Source organism: Mus pahari, chromosome 7 (genome assembly GCF_900095145.1).
Source record: "Mus pahari chromosome 7, PAHARI_EIJ_v1.1, whole genome shotgun sequence".
NCBI lineage: Eukaryota > Metazoa > Chordata > Mammalia > Rodentia > Muridae > Mus > Mus pahari.
This window is the reverse complement of record NC_034596.1, coordinates 24,567,359-24,585,874: the sequence shown is the minus strand read 5'-3', so window position 1 is coordinate 24,585,874 and position 18,516 is coordinate 24,567,359.

Here is an 18,516-nt window from a genome sequence, read left to right as displayed (position 1 = left end):
TTGGGCTAGCTATAAGAAATGTAAGATATTTCTGACAAGTTGCATAATTTTTAAATAAAAATGTTCTCATTTGCATTTTAAGCCTTTGCAAATGAATCCTAAATTAAGTCTTAAGAATGCAAAACACATTTAAAAAAAAAAGAAAGAAAGAAAAGACTGGTCTGGGAGTAGTTCAAGCAGTAAAGTGATTGCTGCGTAAGTATGAGGACCTGAGTTCAAAACCCCCAGAACCTGTGGGAAGAGTCTGGACATGTCATCCAAGCACCAAGGAGGATCCCGCCCAGCCCAGCTGAATCGGTGACTTCCAGGGTTTGCTCAAGATTTTGTCTCAAAATATTATCATGAGCAGTTGAGAAGAGTTGGAGGCAGACGTTCCACACTGGCTTCTGGCTTCTACGTATATACATGCACACATACAAGCACGTATCTGCCATTCAACTGCAAACACAGGAGCATGTGTGCACCCATATTCACAAGCAAAGGGTCACTCACAATCACGTTATCTCTATGAATCAAAATATTTTAATCTTTCACATTGCTAACAAAATAAGAATAACTTAATAAAAATAAGAAGACTGCAGAGCCATCCGTCATCCTAACATAACCTCATTTTACGATTACATGGTATTATAAAAAGAATATGTTAAAGATTTGAGCTAATAAAACCAATATATTTGCATGAATAAAATTCCAAAATTTGTCCATCAATTACTTTATATTTACAGGCCTACCCAAGCTCCAAGCTCTTCTGGCATTAGAATTCTTTGTGTGTGTGTGTGTGTGTGTGTGTGTGTGTGTGTGTTGTATGTATTTGAGAGATATTCACATTGACTTTTGCTGGACCAAGAGTGTCCATTATGGTTCCTGGCTTTATTTAATACCAAAAGCAGGAACTCTTTGATAGCACAAGACTGAATCATAGTTTCCTAGAACTTGAGTTCAGTCAGTCAGTGATCAATCCTCGGCTGTTCTCATGCTGTGTAAGTTACTGAAACTATAAACCAAGACTCCTGAAAACAACCAGCTCCTCTTTGCCTTTGCTGTTAACAGTCCTGTTAATAATCATAGACTGACAGAGCCCTCCCTAACCAAGGAAAATGGAAATGAGACTCTCATCAATTGCTACTCATGCTATAGAGGATCTCCCCACCCCCTTTAAGCTTCTATCTTCAAGATTCATAAAACCTATCAACATGTTGCCAGGCACTCGCATGTCTTGCACTCGCCCTTAGGTTGTTTGCACTGACATTTTATATTTAGCACTAGATCCTGGATCACATGTTCTTGAAGCCTATATATTTGGTTTATCAAATTTAACCAGAAACTTTCATGGTTTAGCCCATGTAGCATCCATACCAGGTCATAAGGAGCTGTATTAGTTACTTTTTGTTGCTGTAATAAAACACCATGACTGAGGCATATAGAAGACAGTTTATTTGGACTGACAGTTCCAGAAGGAGAGTCCATAATGACAGGGAAACAGGGTGGCATGGGAGCAGGACTCTGAGAGACCACATCCATAATCACAAATAGAAAGCAGAGAGAGAGAGAGAGAGAGAGAGAGAGAGAGAGAGAGAGAACCCTGAAAGTGGGGTNAGGCAATATACTCTCAAAGCCTAATATTAATGATGTGCTTCCTCCAGCAAGTCTTCATATCCTAATGTTCCATAACTTCCTAAAACAGGAGCAACAACGGTACCAACTGTTTAAATATATGAGCTAATGGACAACATTTCTCATCCAACTACCACAGGATCTAACTATGGAGAACCCTTATCCTCAAAAGTTCCCACGTTAGTTGAATGATGGAGAGAATATGGGGTTAAAATGGAAAGGGAGCCTTTATTTTATAATTCAGTAACTATAATAATGCTTGATTTTCTCATTTCCTTTGCTGCTCTGAACAGAGTTATAATTGGTGTGAAGCTGTTCATAAACCAACCCAGTAAAATGGATGGTAGACACACCCAGTCTGCTCAGCCAGGATGACATGTGTGGTGAGTGTTCTTTAAGCATGCCCCTAACAGCAGCCCTGCTGAGCCTCCTTCCCATCAGCGTAAACAGAAGCCATTCTCAACTGGTCTATCTACATTCACAGTAAACACAGCCTTCCAAGTTAAAAAGCAAACAAATAAACAAAACAAACAAGCAACTTCATTAACAAATGGAAATGTAGTCCAAAGACATGAAAAGAACTGTCCCACAGAAGCCTACAAATCAACAACTCAGACCAGTTACAGGCATGTGACTACTGACATGCTTCTGTTCTCACCTGTTGGCTCATTCATCTGACTTTCAATATTCTTTGCTCATTGGCTGGTTGTCAGACTGATTGGTTTATTCATTTATCTATTCACATATTTAGGTAATAAAAGACTCTATAAATTATAAGACTAGAGGCCACATTTTCTCCAAACAAACAAACAAAATCACAGACTCAAACACATTAGTGTTATTTGATCTTAAGAGTGAGTATCTCAAATTCAAGAACACTTATTTAATATCTGCTGTATTTTCAAAGCTGGTAGGGCCCTACAACAACTGTGCTCTTCTTCTCCATGACAGCAGCAAGCCCTGAGGAATTCTGGGAGCCCTAATATTTAGGTCAGGCCGATCACTGGGTGATCCGAGGGTGGTTTCATTCAGGACTAAAATAAGAAAACAGCCACATTCAGTGTTTCAGACAGAGGAGCAGAGGAGCGCAGTGAGGAAGCTGATGACACAGTTTGTAGGAGCCCTGGAATCTCAGCACGTGGATCGGGTCACCAAGCAATCAGGACAGAAAGCTGTTCCCTTGCCTAGTCCAGGAGCAATAAAAGAGGAGATGCTGAGAGCCACAGGGGTCAATGTCACCCAATAAAGACTCAACTCAAGAAGAACATCTGAGGTAGAAGTGGTTGACACCCCTGACTACCACCCAAAAAGGGAAAAGAGAAGAGTTTCATTGTAGTTTGAACGGGAATGCTCCCGATAGACTTAGGTGTTCGATTACTTGGTCCTCATATAGTATCCTGTTGAAGGAAGTTGTAGGAATGTCAGGAGAAAGTATGTTACTGGGAGCAGAGCTTGAGCCTTGATAGTGCCTGCTTCCTGTCCATACTCTGCTCTCTAACTTCTGTCTGGATCCACCTACCTCAAGCTCTTGAATTCATACTTTCCCCTCCGTGATTGGCTGTATTCCCCAGAACTGTGAGTCAAATAAGCCCCTCCTCCTTAAGTTGCTTCTTCTCAGGTCTCCGGCCACACAAGACAAATAACTTATAAAAACTAGCTTCTCCCTTCCACCTTCCTCCTAATTTCTCTATATGACTTCTTCTTGTCGAAATTGGGCAGAAGGTCAGCTGACGGGGAACTCTGGAAAGTCTGTCCAATGCAGCAGAGCAGAGGGAGGGGAGAGCAGGAGGGATTTGTAAGCAAGACCTTCTGGCCATGCCTGTGATGTGACACTCCAGCCCATGCTAATCACACATCTCTAATCGTATCTTGGTCAGACTCACAATCCACAGCATAATTTCTGAAAGAGAATTGTCTTTCATTTTGTGAGAGATTCTGAGAATGTAGAACTCTCGGCTCTTAATTCTTCCTAAGTTTGCTAAACAGATTAAAATGTGCTATTCTTGATGGCACTATGAAATAGAATCCTTGGCACGTGCCTACACAATAGAGGAAAACAAATATTTGTGTAAAAGGACAGACTTGGATTTATAATCTTAAAAAAAATCTCATTAAGTAAAAATATATGTTAGCATATGTTATTAGGAAGCAATCTATATTTATCTCAGAGTCCTCAAACAACTCCAAGTCCTTTTAATGAATGCTGTTTACACACACACACACACACACACACACACACACACACACACTAAAATCAGAAGTGTATTAATTCGTAACAGAATCTGCACTGGATGAGTTATGTAATAAACTCTTTATAATCACATGCCATACCCTTTTCATGAAAATACTAGAAAAAGTAATGTAGATAACATTACAGAGCAGTTAGATGTTGCTATTTCAAAGCCAGCTTCACACAGCTCTCAATTCTAGTCTTATCATCATTTTAGAGTCACATATTAGGATTAAGTAGATTTGCTTGAATTCTTAGCACTTAACTATGACATAAGTTAAAATTACCAGCAGTCAGTAGAGCACTCACTTTAATATAAATTATTACTGTGCAAATCTGCCAGGAAGTAAATAAACAGAAAAGCCACTGGCTTTGCAACTAGGGTAGTTGCAAAGCCAGTGATATTCTTGAATTCTTCCCCAAAGATTTATGATCTCTCTCTCTCTCTCTCTCTCTCTCTCTCTCTCTCTCTCTCTCTCTCTCTCTCTCTCTCTCTCTCTCTCTCTCTCTCTCTCTCTCTCGCACACACACACACACACACACACACACACACAAGCTCTCATTATCTGATTTAGTGCTCTCACAGCCGGCACTATTATCTCTTTAGTCCATTCTCTAAATAGGGAATTTTGACATTTATTAAGTTTCCCAAAGAACCCCTAGCCAGGCACTGGCAGAGCCTGACCAGTTAGCTGACCCCGCACACAGTGGTCTCTCTACTCTTGCATGCTGCAGGTTCTGCCTCCAAGCTCTGTGCTGCTTTCTGAGACAGCCTGCAGAGCCATTGCAACTGCTCCAAGCTGTTCCCAGAGGCCAGCCCAGGTGTTGGACTCCCGGCCTTGCCTGTCCTGGAATATGCTTGCTAGGGACTTTTTGTGAAGGGCATCTCGCATAATAACCTATTATGATGATTGCCATCATTATTATCAGAATCCTTTCTCTGAAGTAATTTCTGTAAAATATATTTACTAAAGCAGAAAAGTGCTTGAAAAAAAAAATGCTAATCCATCTGATACCACACAAACCCCAGATGGCCTTGTTTTAAGTGGTGGAAGGCACCACCATAATAACCAACATTACCATCAATTCCTTCAGAGGCAGATGTGAAAGCGATAAAGATGCTGGGACGCTCCCACAGAAGTTCAGAATATCTTCCCGTCCACACAACACAAAGGGGGAATCCAGTTAAAGAATGGGTTCTGTGCAGTCACATTTCAACTCTCCCAGCGTCTCTATGCCCCAGATGGCCCCGTGTTTAATGGGAAGAGAATAATAGTCACTATGTGAGCCATTCAGGGGAAATTACAGAAGTATGGAAACTGCCCTGTGTATCTTTATTCAATTTTCTCTCCCTCCCCCAGCAGGGGAAAATAAAAGGAATGTGGCATAGTTGCTTGCAGCTGAGGGAGCCATTTTTGACTTCTAAACAGAGAGGATGTTAGAATGAGCTCTGCCCTGGGCTCTGCCCAACCTAGCTTGTTAACAGGAGAGCAGGACAGGGGCATGTTCTATGTATGATCTTCCTTCCACCGGCTCGATACACACATTCACACACAGGCAAGCACAGTCAATACGCATGAAGCTGAAGGATTAAGGGGTGGGGCAGTTGCCAGATTTCAGGAGGCAGGTCTTAGGTTCCCTGCCACTTTGGTTCAGCTGTCAAGGCAAACTGGCTAAAGATCAAATGGTGCTGACAATCGTCTTCAGATCTCAAACAACTAGTTACAAACACATTGAAAAGTGGAAGTGGTTTGTAGCGGTTTTACTTCAATCTATTTTTTCATTTGTGTGTCTGATTATTTGATACAGAGTCTCCCCTAAGCCAGTCGTCCAGCCTCTAACTCACTATGTAGTCAAGGATGATTTTGAACTCCTGATCCTCTTGGCCCTTACCTCCTAACTGCTGAGATTACACATGTGAACCACTTTATCGTGTTTACATGGGGTTGAGATGGAGCTTGGGGTTTTGTGCATGCTAGACAAACTCTCCATGAACTAAGCCATACCCACAGCCCCTCTCTGTAATTTTAAATTGAGACCTGCCTTGGAAGGGTGGTACCCAGCTGGAATTCCTGCAACTGGGGGCTGAGATGGGAGGATGACAAGGTCAAGAGCATTCTGGCCTCATTTACACAACTGCTTAATTAGGGAGATCCTATTAGAGGATCTTTAGCATTTAAGACAGAAACTCAGTGCTAAGCCTCTTTGCCCAGATCAGGGGATTTGAGAGTAGTGCACTAAATAGTTCAACTCTTATACACCGTACTTCTCAGCTATTGAATTTCCAACATCTCTGAGGACTGTTACATGACTTTGACTTGAAGACATGATATCAGAGAATGATTCTCATGTCACCCAGTAGCAATGACTTCTGATATAGAAACTGCCGTTAGGATTCAAATGTCAAATTCCAACTCTAGAATACCACTGTGATGCAAAGCAGACAAAGGATAACCCTGAGTCTTAAGACTCACTGCCCCTATGTCAAAGACACTGATGGTATGGCTGTAACAGAAATACTTTTCTAATGGTGCAGACACATTTTAGAAAGACATTGGAGATCTCGTTTGGCACATGGGTAAGCTAGAATGAAAATACAAATTTGAGGAGAGCTGCAAACAAGAGAGAGAGAGAGAGAGGCATATTATCAGGGCTAGTAGACACAGTTTAAAGTTGATGCTCTCAACCCAAGCAAGCATTCTTCCCATCCACTGTAAAACTGGGTCCAGACAACATGCATTCTGTTCTGCTCTCAGGGACCCCAGTGATCTCAAAACAAGGGCTGAACAGGGGACAGCAAGCTTTCTGTCCATATAGGCACTGGGGTGCCACTACAGGTACACAGTTAGAACCACGAATGGCAGCTGCTTAGGTTAACAGTGGTGCCTGTTGCTTCTCTAAGGAGAGACCTTTCTGTAGACTTAGTGTCTTGCTCCAGGCAGTGATTTCAAGGAGCCTACCACAGTACTATTGCTCCCCAGTTCGACATAAAACCCACCATCAGTCACTTGGTCCTTTGAATCAGGATCATAAAGATCCTTTTGAAAAACTAAACTTATTATTGACATCCCCACCCCACCCCCATCCTTGTTACTCAACATCCTCCCCCAAGTCCTTGTCAAAAGTTTTGGTAACAAGTGCCAAATGCCATCTCCATGTGTCCTTATCAAATAATCCCATTTTTCTCTAAATGTCTGATAGGCACTGTGACATCCAGCAGCAGCTCATGTGGCCATACGTATACTTGAGTGTGAGTTAATTAAAGGTGAAATGAAGAGATACAAAATGTCACTGTTCACATTTCAAGTGCTCAGTGGCTGAGTATGGCTGGTGAATGGATCAGGCAAAGGGCGTTCCCAGAACCACAGACACACTGGAAAGCAACATTACCCTTAGATACTTAGGACACTTAAATCATATTAGTGGGTAGAGTCACAGAACTTTTGTGGATAAAAGACGTGGAAAAGCAAGAGCCCAGTGCTTCCATTTAAATAGGGCAATGTTTTAAAGAGAATGGTGTTGCGGCTGCCATGAGATCCTGCATGAAAACCCTCATCTGCTATGCACATTTATACCCTTAAAGTACCCAGGCTTTAGTTTGTATGATTCTCAAGGACACAAGCAACATTCACTTGGGTGTACTGAAAGTATCTCACCTAATCTAGCAGATATATGTAGGATGAGGGTAAGGATCAGTGTGTCTGCCCGGCCAGGTTTTAGGGTACCTCTGCCAGCCTAGACTAAATGCAGTAGACATAGTAGCCTCATGCTTAGAGAATCCAGTGAAGGCAGTAGAGTTTAAGGTAGGAGGAAGCAGTGGCATCTCAGAGATTCTGTCAAAAAGCATAGCACCGGGTCAGCTGGGTGGCTCAGCAGATAGAAACACCTGAGCCTTGAGGAAAGCCTTATGACCTGGGGTGACTTCCTGAGTTTGATCCCAGAACCCATGCTGGGGCAGAGAGCCAACTATACAAGCTAAAAATGTACACTTGAGCTGCACGTGTGTGTGTGTGTGTGTGTGTGTGTGTGTGTGTGTGTGTGCGAGAGAGAGAGAGAGAGAGAGAGAGAGAGAGAGAGAGAGAGAGAGAGAAACAGAGCTAGAAACAAAGACAAAGAGAGGGGAAGAAAAGGAAGAGAGAAGAGGAGTAACTTTTTAAGTGCAGCATCTGTGAAGGGCTTGTAAGTTGCAATCAGCAGAGGCAGCTCTACTTTCTCTCAGGAAGTCGAACAGTTTTAGAAGTAAAACTTAAGCAGAACTTACCTAAAGGAAGGTGAGATCACAGCTGGGAAGAAAGAACAAGCAAGCTGCCCCAGGCAGAAACTAAGAGATGAGATAGACAAAAATAACCTGCAAACCATCCCAGGCCATTGTAGGCCTTGGGTTCTGACTTTGACGTGGCATGCGTGAATCTGTGCTTGGTCCCCATCTTTTTGCCCCCGTCTCAGCTCAAGGCAGGGTAGACAGAGGGAAGGTTTGGGGAGAAGCAGAGGCAGGGACCTGTGGGAGTCTGAGTGGACTTCGGGTGCTTTACACTGGAGAACAATGGGGAGAGCTGCATCTGGGGCAGTCCTCAGTTACCCAATAGGCATTGACCTTGAAACACTTCTGGATCAAGCAATTACTTTTTAAAGACATTGCGGCAGTTATTATAAGAAAAGGAAGGTGGGTAGGGAGTTCCTGCCATGCTATAACAGCCCTATTTAGAGGGTGACCGCACTTACATTGTCAGGACTTTGCTATCTGAGGAGTAACCCGGTTTTATGTGGATGGAAATAGCCCAGAAGGGCAAGAAAGCAGAACCGCTTCAACTCCATTTTCCTTAGGACTTCCGGAAACGGCTCCCGTCACAGAGCAGTGTTCCCCAGCACAGTGTGTGGGACTCCTGATGCAGGTGCATGCAAACAAGAGGAGCAAGCCCAGGAACCGCATCCCGACCCCTTCAGTCCACTCCCGACTCTTTTTGAAGCAAGCAGTAGTTAAATGTTTAAATTGAGCCTTAAAGCTATTTCCTGAAAGAGTTAACAGAATATAACCCATCATAAAAGGGGAGAAGGCTCATTTATCCTCAAATTACACAGGAGTCTCTTGTCTCCATCCAGGCTTGAGGCTCGAGAGCATTTGCTCTTAAAAGCTATTTTTTCCCCCTCAGAAACAATGGAGCAGGTGCACGGCCCTTCAGCGCACAGCGCCTTCATCCCGGGAGGCAGGAAGGTGCCCTCACACCTGTGTCTTCTTTTTATTTGCTCTCGGCTTGGCTAATTTGCCCAATGTCAAGATTGGTATGGCCAAGTCTGCCAGTAAGAATTACGACTGCCTAGCAGCCCAGCCTCCTCACTCTGGGCTTTTGGACAGTATCGGTAGCATGTCCTTTCTGAGTCGTTGCTTGTATCATATATGAATATAAATGAATGTTAGGAACAGTTAGGAGAAAACTATGTTTATATCAGAGGGAGACAAGGGTGTTGTTTTCTTTTAAGTATTAAAGTCCCTGTTGAATTGATACCGTACACATGGCAAGGGTGCTGGACAGTTAAAAGGAAGCATTATTATCATTATTATTATTATTATTGTTACTATTATTATTAGCTAAGGCAAAGGACATCTAAGCTCCATGTCCAGTCTCAGAAATAGATGGGCAAATATTCAAAATGTCTATAAAAAAATAGGAAGAAGAGAAAATGGCAAGTGTCTATGTGCCCGTGTTCCTCAGTCCACAGTGGGCTGTGCCTCCTCTCAGAATTTGTGCATCAGACAGTTTATGGCTTGCATAAAGGAGACAGCCACCTGCTAGGGAGTCGCCTCTGCAGACTCTTGCTGGCTAAAACGCCGTCATTTCATTCCAGCAGCCGGAATCTAGCTCTACATACCCCCATATAAGCATCTCAGTTTGCTCTGGAATCAGGTGACATGGGAACTACATTGGTTTTTTAAAAAGTCAGAAATGATGAACTGTTATACTTGTATACATTTTAAAGATCATACACACTTATCCATGAACAGTGGTGATATTATGCTAATATTTGGGGTGTTTGGGCTTTTTGTTTGTTTGGATTTTTTGGTTGGTTTTTTTTTTTGGGTTTGTTTGTTTGTTTATTTTTCAAGGCAAGGTTTTTGTGTCGCCTTAGCTGTCCTGGAACTCACTCTGTACACCATGCTGGCCTGCAACTCAGAGATCTTCTTGCCTCTGTCTTCTGGGCTTAAAGGTGTGCACTACCACACCCAACTTAATATTTGTAGTTATAAGGTATGATATTTTATAGTTTTATATAAAATGAGCACCTTATAAATCCTTTAATTTCTAAGTCAGCCTTTTGAAATCTGACAAACTCCCTTATAAAACAAAAGGCTTAGAAGAAACATTTGATATATTTGAATAATGTGTACCAAATTATTGAATATAAACTTACTTTCATATTTTATGTTGCTTACTTAAATATTTAGAATATGGTTTTAATTACCATGAAGCTTTGCTAAATACCCACCTGTCAGTAAAGAACTCAATTATTTATTTATATTTTTTTCACATTCACGTTCTTCTGAAAGGAGAACAGGTGTGAAAACCTGCAGGTATTTATCCACCAACAAAAAATAAAGGATATCTGTGAAATATTCAGGGAGATGTAAACATGAGCAGAACCTTAAAGCTGAACCACATCACTGTGTGAGTACAAACCCAAAGAGCAAAAAGAACCCGAGTGAGCGGGGAGAGGCACTGGTGTATGACTGTGGGAGGGGGCATGCATGTTTCTATAAATACATATATACATTTGTGTTCCCACTGTTACATAGAGACCAGAGGAAAGCTCGGGTTAGATGATCTCTCTTGGAAGCCATTCATGTCTTTTTCTCTTCTTTTCTTTAATTTCAAGCCAGGGTCTCCCATTGCCCTGTATCTGATTGGTTGGCCAGTGAGCATTAGGGACCAGCATATACCTGCCTCTCCAACACTGGGATTATAAACCTGTGCTGCTATACTCAGATGGTTCATTGTTTTGTTTTAGGTAGGTTCTGAGTGTCGAACTTAGATCCTTGTGATTATAAAGCAAGCACTTCACTGATTGAATTCTCCAGCCTGGAAAGCTGTCTTACCCTTGGCTGCAACACTAAGGATCTTAGACTATTTTGAGGTGTAGGTGTTGGCCACCTGCTTGCAGAGTGCATTGTGGTGAACTTGAGAGTGCTGTAATAGAAATGAAATTTCCAAGACTTCCTAAGAAGCAGAGTAGCAAGAAGGACAGCCAGATGAGATTTCCAGCAGAGTCACGGGGGGGGGGGGGGGGGGGGGGGAGGGGGGGGGGGGGGGGGGGGGGGGGGGGGGGGGGGAGGGGTCTAGTTCAAGTCAGTTGAAACCGGAATCGGTGGGTTTGGCTTTAATCTATTGCTCTAAAGTAGAGCTGGGCATTGAGGACACATGAAAGAGCCTACTACATTGAGCTACTACATCGGTCAGAATGTAGGAGATAAAGTGCATCCAGTGACTACCTGGTACGGGCAAGTTGCCTCTCTGTCTGGGAGCTTCTGTCATTAATTAATAATGGACTTTCTATACAGCTGTGATATGTCAGCTTCGACACCAGATTCCATTCACAGAGGAAACTAAGCTGGGAAGGGTACCAGCATGCTTCTTCTCCTTCCACGTTTGAATTAAATGCATTACATTTGTAATTGGTGTGGGATGGTGAGATAGGTCCATCGGACTACTTATTATGGAAATGCAGTGCTCTGGACGCATTGATAACACATGTTAACTGTCCTTATTATAGCCAGTTCTGTGTAATGTCATGCTTCTCTTCCTGTGCAGAAGTGGGATTCCAAGAACTCCTTGCTCTGCCCTGTGATAACTGTAACATAAAGACCAAGACCCAGATGTTCTCAAGCGCCCCACTCCCCCTGCCTTTGCCACTTTGGAACTAGGACTTTTCATTGGTTCCCTTTTGTTATTCAACCCAAGAGGCTTGGTGGTTCACCCATACCCATAGAATTCACAGCCAACCGAGGCATCTTCAACTGCTGTCCTTTGTTTTTGCCTGTTAGATTAATATTCAAATCTACCTAATGTTTATTTAGCCTCCACTTATGTGAGGCATTGCACTAAGTATTTCCCTATATGCTAATTTCAGTGCCAAGTGTACTCATGTGCAACTTGTTATTATCCCATTTTTAAGCAATAAAGAAAAAAATTCATCATCAAGGGCACTCATCTTGTATGTTACAAGCCAAATTAGAGCCCATGGCAGCTTGACTTGAGCCCCGCACATTCCTTGATAAAGAGCGGGTAGCCCTTACTGTTAACCTCTCCTGCCTGGGCTCTTCATTTGTGTCTTAGCCCAGTCCTCATGTGCACTGGGGTTGCTGTGCCAGCTAGTTTATGTAAACTTGATAAAAGCAATTGGGAAAATGCCTTCATAAATTCAAGGTTTAGGCAAGTCCATTGGACATTTTCTTAATTAGTTTTTTGAAGGGAAAGGCCCAGCCCACTGTGGGTGATGGTCCTGGATTCTATAAGGAAGAACACTGATCAAGCTATGGGAAGCAAGCCAATAAGCAGCACCCCTCCATGGCCTCTGCATCACTCCTGCCCCCAGGTTCCTGCCCCGTTTGAGTTCCTGCCCTGATTTCCTCTAGTGACGGACTATGAATGTGGAAGTGTCAGCCCGATAAACCCTTTCTTCCACAACTTGCTTTTGTTCACAGTGCTTCATCACAGCAATAGACATCCTAACTAAGATGGTAGCTGACTACAGGTTGGCCATTTATCCACCTTTCCCACGTCAGCTTAGAACCCGGTAGTCACCTGTTCATCATCCCTGATATCTGGAAGTCAAAATCAGAATGAGACAGGGAACATTGGAATCAAGGCAATATCTAATAAAACAAGTTACTCCCTACCTGGGGAAACATATTTTTTTAAAAGTCCCTAAAAGCAAACTGTTTTTCATTTCTTAATTTAGGGATTTATGTTCATGGCTAAAAGAATTATTCCTTCCTGACAATTATGGTTGAAATGTCCAGACAAGGACAATCTATCCGCCTTTTCTAAAACATAAAATAAATTCTTATTACCATAAAATAAATTCTTATTACATATATATATATATATATATATATATATATATATATATATATATATATATATATATATTGACCATGGGTCTATCATGGACACAGAGCTTTCATCATAATGATGTTCTTAGTAATGAGTCTTTATGCCCCTTGATACTCTGTCTCCCCAAAGTCTCCCAGAACCAAGTCAGACTTAGGAATGAATGTTTAGGTCTCCCATTTGGCACCCAATTTCCATTTCTTGTACCTCTGCAGCGTCTTTGCCTTCATTAGACACAGGATATCCCAAGAAGGCTATGCATTGCTTCCGCCTGGATCAGAAGCAAATACTGAGACAGAGTAAAAGACAGAAAAGAGGCAGCGCCAGAAGAGAGAGGATGCGGCAAACCCAGAGAATCACAGAGAGGAAGAGTGCACAGCTACGCTCGAGGTCCCGGCACATCAGTCAGTACAACCACAGTCCTGTAATGGGTCCCTTGCTTTCTTTTTCAGTGTCAGTGCCTTTGGTGGGCAGTGTTCTGTCCCGAGGCAGCTGGTCGCTGTGCATCAGCAGATGGGAAACAGAGAGAGTACGTGAGAAAGGATACCAAGATATAAAGCCAGAGGATTCCACCCCTAGGAACCCACTTTCTCCCGCAAGGCTCCACCTCCTAAAGGTTCCACCACCTTCTCAAATAGCACCATCAGCTGGGGACTAAGTGTTCAAACACCTGAGCCTGTGGGGCACAGGAGCGCTCATGGAGAACGGAAGGCACGGTGGAAGGTGTGTGGTACGTACGCGCCCAGAAGTGTCTGTTGTCTAGTTGTTTAAAATGAGGTCTCCAGACTGCAGACGGTCAGTGTGAAGCTGGGCTCTCTCGGCCCTATGACACCTCCTTTAAGGTAGCTGAGAGGAGGCATGCTGTCCCTACTGTTTGCTCAGGTATCTCCAATTATTTAAAATTATGCCACAGTTCTTTCAACATAAAAAAAACCAAAGAACCGCATTCATGCTATAAATACTAAACCTAAAACTGGTTCTTGAATTTAAAAAAAAAAAATGGAGAAAATATGCCAAAATGAGCAGAATTTTGTTCAATAGTGAGATGGTGGGTTTTTTTAAATTCCTTTACAAACATACCCCTACATTATTCTACCTTTTCAATAGTATTTAAGTACACGTCAATGCACTTTAACTAATATTTAAAAGAAAATGTAGTTTCACGGCATAGTTGTCTCGGGGGGGGGGCACTGCTTTGAAGGCTTTCTCAATATTAAGACAGAATAGGAAAGATTTTGTAAAAATTCTTTCAAAAGCTAACTCCTTTCATCAACCTAACTATTTAGGCAAATCTTCTGAACCGTGACATTTTAAATAAAGGCAAAACTGTTCTAAATGCCTGCGAATTCATCACTGAGGATTTAGACCAGTATTTCAGACATCCAAGTACTACTGTTCATAGAAACGAAGCCATAGGCTGACCCTCAGCAGAATGGAATTATCACAGCATCCTGGCTATTCTTGGCATGTGTGCTTTGATGCCCTAGCAGCAGAGACAGCAGTGACCACTCACCTTTGACTGCTGATGGTAATATTTTATGATTTGTGTCTTATCCTAGAAAAAAATTTTTTGTATTAAATAGATACGCTAGTGTTCTATATTTGTATCGGTCAAAATCTAGAGCTAACAATATTTGATTTCTCACATCCTAAGCAAACTATTAATTTAGTATTTTAATTATATATTAATAAAAGTTATTCCTAATTAATTCATTGTAATATCATATTAGTAATATTCACTCCCAATTAGCCTACTACATTTTCCATTAGTATTTCAATTGACTCCTAGTAATGTGTCAATTTAATTTTCTAGGTATATATATATATATATCCATATATATACACCAACCTGAGTATTCTTTTCCTCCCCAGCTCCAGGGTTGACATGACATGCTCTGCTAGACACAGTGGAATAAGGGAGCTTTTGTCATTGCCTTCTTTTTTTCTAGGTATCTTCTTCATGGCCATGGGAGTTGGTACAATTGCCACTTGATGGGCATATTGGGAAATGCACTGTGAGTTTGTTTCACAGTGCCCACCAAACCTGCATCATAAGAACAGAAGAACTTGGCAGTAATGACAAGGCGATGCTAGGCAAATACTCACAATGTGTTCTCAGATCCCAGGCATCATTCCCAATGTTTTGCATAGTTTTGCATATTACAGCCCTGGGGGGTGGGAGCAGTAACTTGGATTCCTTTTGGAGATGAGGAAAATGAAAGTTATGGGATGTTGTCCAGGTTCATGGAACTAGTGAATGAAGGATTCTCTCTCATGCTATAGCCTCAGAACTGGTACTTTAATAGCTCCTCCATCCAACACCATCCTCAGTCCTGTGTTCAAGAACATTTTCCTTCATTTTCATGTTTAAGTACATTTCCTGCATGCCCCTTCTTAGACCTAATCTCCCCTATTTCTTATCCCATCCAAATGGACACCTCAACTCTCAATTCTCTAATGTGCCATTTAATTGCCAGTTCCCTGAGTGTGTCCATCTAGCTTTTTCTTTTTATGGGAGCTTCTTACGTGGTGTCCTTACTATCCTGGTCCCAGGCATTATCTTACCAGCCCTATTGAGAGTTCTCAGTAACAAATGCCACGTAGAAACACAACCGTCACGCTCAGGACGGACATAATCAGCAGTATCACAGCTAGAAGCTAGAGGACTCTTCTCCACTTCAATACTTTAGAGCAGTTCTAGGGTCAGAGAATAGTCCTGTTGATAAAAGCAAACCCACCCTCATCCTGGTCACTAGATAACTGTTCTGATAAGACTCAGTTATTCAACAGAATGAGACTAGCCCACTTTAACAATGGGCACAGCATAAAAGGATGCTAGGACCAACTCCCTGAGGTCAAATTGAAGAAGGGCTCGCAGCTGAAATGGAAGAACACCTGTAGGCAATCACATTTGTAACTCCCTATAACGCAAACTACTTAAGTTCATGCAGATATCTGTGTGTTGGGTATGCAGCCGCATGTTGCGACTATACGGTGTATAAGAGTGAGGGAACAAAAGAGTCGGTGTTCATTACGTAAGTAAGCTAGCCTCCCTCTGTGAGGCTCAACTTGATTGCTAACTTGGTAGGATTTAGAAACCAGCTTCTGAGGGTGTCTTTAAGAGAGCTTCTAGATTAGGTTAACTAAAGTGCAAGATTATAGAGAGTATCATTCCATGGGAGGGGTCCCAAATTCAGTAAAAAGAAAAAAGGAAACAGATTTCCCGAATCCCTCTTTCTCTGCTTCATGACTGAAACCTCTATGCCTCCCTTCCATAACGGACCAGGGAAAGACTCCCTCCCTTCCTCAAGTAGCTCCTGTCAGGGTACATTGTCCCAGCTGTGAGGAGTAATAACCCTAACTCACGAGGATTTTGTCTGAGAAACCCATACATTCTTCCTATGTCAACAAAAAAATCATGCCCACATCATACTCCAACCAAAAAGTATATTGCTGTTAGAGACTTTTGACTTTGCATTACTAAATTATCCGAGAATGCGCTATTCCCTTTTCTGTGACAGGGGATTACATATTAGTGGTAATATGTAATTGCAATATTAATAAAAATATAACAACTTTTTCAGGCAAATGAAATGACCTGCTAGCTTTTTCCCCTGTGTAGAAGTGTGTAAAACATATACCACTGTATGCTTTGAGAAGGCTATTTTATGAATGGGCATAAAACTCAGGTCTGTGATGCAAAATGACTCCAACTGACTTGATAAGTGGCTACCATTCTATGTGTGGAAATATTTGTGTGTTTGTGTGTTGGTAGCTGAGCTCTCGGCTCTAGAAAGGCTAGCGCTACTGAACAATTCACAACAAATCATCACAACTTAGGAAGAAACGTGAGAGTCAGTCACAACACCCACATTCCAATCGAGAGAGGGCCCACTAATCCAGAACAGACAACGAACCCCAATTAAACACCAAACCACGCCAGCGCTCTCTTTTTTCTGAAAGAAAGAGACTTTTCAGCCTTTCCATGATTTGCTTATTCTCAGAAACAAAGGGGAAGGAATTGCAGAGCTTGGAGCAGCACACAAAGGGCCCCAAATCTCCCACCTTCTATTCAATAAAGTGAAGTGGAGAAAGAAAACTATTATTCAACCAATAAGCAGGTATTGTTTTCTTAAGTGAGTGTGCAGAGAACCCGGGAGATGGTGCCTTGTGGCTTCCTCAGCTGGAACCCTGCCTCTTCGCCACCTCATCTGAGACTTGTCCAAATGCATCTGCCGGCCCGACCCTCTCCACCTGCCCCCACGATCTCCACAGCTGTCACTCTCCAAATTCACAGAGATGAACTCAATGTCTGGAAGTCGGAAGAATGCTGACTGCCACAGAGATGACAGGGAGATGACAGGCTTCTGGGGTTGCTGTTTTCTATGTTGCTGTTCCAGGGCACGGCAGCTCACTTGGTGGACATAACAGGCAATCTGGCCTCCATGCAGACATCCAGATGGTTGTTAGGAGTGGAGAGGGGCTGGCCATCAGGAAACTCAATCCAGTCCTTTCATTTTGGGAGACTTTTCTCCCCATTGCCCGCAGACTACGCGGCCTCATGAAAGACAGTGATGTTTCAAACTCCTAACATCCATATTACTGCTCATTTTTAAAATATGTGTTATGAAAGAGAATAAAATACAGCTTGGGCGAGCAGCCTGTCTGAAGCAAAGGATGGAGGGATCTTGAAACACAGAGATATTAATGAAGACCCCTTGACCCTGCCCCAGCACATGTGTGAATTCTGATTACTCAGTTCTTTCCCAAGCATTGGAATCACCTCTAACCAGAAAGGGTCTCAGGTCCCTTCCAACAACGACAGGAAAGGAAAAATATCAATCGTGTTCCTTAGGTGCCATTCACGAGACTTTGAATGTGTAGCTACTAAACGTCAGAAGCTAGGAAAGGGTTCATGTTCCCTGGGAGCTCAAAATGAAGCTTTATTATTATTGATGTCATTGTTGTTGTCTGACTCCTAAAGCCTTAAGCTTAGATTTCTAAAGGGATAAACAAAGGAACTTGAAACATGTTCTCTAAAATACTAATTAATTGGAGGACTCGATCAGCCTATAGAAAAAGTTCTAAAACACACAAAGAAGCAAAACAAGCTCTAAAGTTCTAAACCTAACCCAGCTAGGCAGACAAGGCTGCCACCTGAAATATGCCATTTGGGATCAGCCTGAGAAGTTTTGGAAAGTGAGAGATGAAATCGCCGAGAACCTTTCCTTTAGGAATAAAACTTGGAATTTTATCCAAGGCAATAGTGTAGGGAACGGAGAAGGAGAATTCTAAAGCACAAACACCAGGGAGCTTTTGAGAGTCAAACTTGGAGAAGAGCAAAAATGAAAATCCGAAGATGCAGGGAGTGAGACAAAGGAAAAAAAAAAATAAATAAACACTAATCTCCCACTGAGGAGAAGACCCATGTGTTTCATCCAGAGGCCTTGGCCTTATGGGGCCTGGGAATTTGAAGAAAAAAAATGTTTTGTTTTGTTTTGTTTTTATGGTTTTTTATTAGATATTTTCTTTATTTACATTTCAAATGCTATCCCGAAAGTTCCCTAT